At 37.8% G+C, this 1,145-nt stretch overlaps 1 non-coding gene across 1 annotated transcript; it reads right to left on the minus strand.

Annotated features, from left to right (window-relative positions):
• Positions 1-872: 872 nt before the first annotated feature.
• On the minus strand, positions 873-945 carry TRNAR-CCU. The gene has a single exon. It is a non-coding gene; the product is annotated as a tRNA-Arg (tRNA).
• Between the last annotated feature and the right edge of the window lie 200 nt (positions 946-1,145).

Genomic DNA, 1,145 nt, shown 5'->3' on the forward strand with positions numbered 1-1,145 from the left:
TATAAAGAGTTTTATGTCAACAAATTAAGCAACTTAGATGAAATGGACAAATTCCTATTAACACCACCTAATTGACTCTATTAAGAAAATTTGGGCCGGGGGGGTGCCTGAGTGGCTCAGTTGGATAAGCGTCCAACTCTTTATTTCGGCTCAGGTCATGATCTCACGGTTCACAGGATCAAGCCCTGAGTCTGACTCTGTACTGACAGCACAGATCCTGCTTGGGATTCTCTCTCTCCCTCTCTCTCTGCCCCTCCCCTGCTCATACTCTCTCACAAAATAAATAAATAAACTTAAAAAAAAAGGGGGGGTGGATAAAATCTGAATTGACCAATACTGTAAAAAAAATGAATGAATAATTTAAAAACTTTTCCACAGAGAAAAGTTCAGACCTAGATGGCTTCACCAATGAATTTATCAAACTTTTAGGGAAGAAATAATGTTAATTCTTTAAAAAAAATTTTTTTAATGTTTATTTATTTTTGAAAGAAAGAGAGAAAGACAGAGCATGAGTGGGGGAGGGGCAGAGAGAGGGGGAAACACAGAATCCAAAGCAGGCTCCAGGATCTGAGCTGTCAGCACAGAGCCCAACATGGGGCTTGAACTCACGAACCATGAGTTCATGACCTGAGCAGAAGTCGGATGCCCAACTGACAGCCACCCAAGTGCTCCAATATTAATTCTATATAAACTCTTTCAGGAAACAGAGGAGAAGGGAACACTTGCCAACTTATTTTATAAGTTTCATATTATCCCAATATCAAAGCCAAACAAAGACATGACAAGACAATAAAATAACAGGCCAATATGACCCATGAACATAGACATAATTTTTTTTTTAGTTTTTATTTATTTGTTTTTAGTAATCCCGACACCCAGTGTGGGACTTGAACTCACAACCCCGAGATCAGGAGTCCCATGCTCTTCCAACTGAGCCAGCCAGGTGCCCCTAGACACAAAAATTTTAAACAAAACATTTTCAAACTGTATCCAGTAACATAGAAACAGGATTATACACTATGACTAAATGGAGTTCATTCTAGGAATGTAACATTGCTTTAAGTCTAAAAATAAAATAATGTAATGTATCACACTAATAGAACAAAGGAAAGATGCATGATTATCTCAACTGATGCAAAAAAAGA

Source organism: Prionailurus bengalensis, chromosome E3 (genome assembly GCF_016509475.1).
Source record: "Prionailurus bengalensis isolate Pbe53 chromosome E3, Fcat_Pben_1.1_paternal_pri, whole genome shotgun sequence".
Classification (NCBI taxonomy): Eukaryota; Metazoa; Chordata; class Mammalia; order Carnivora; family Felidae; genus Prionailurus; species Prionailurus bengalensis.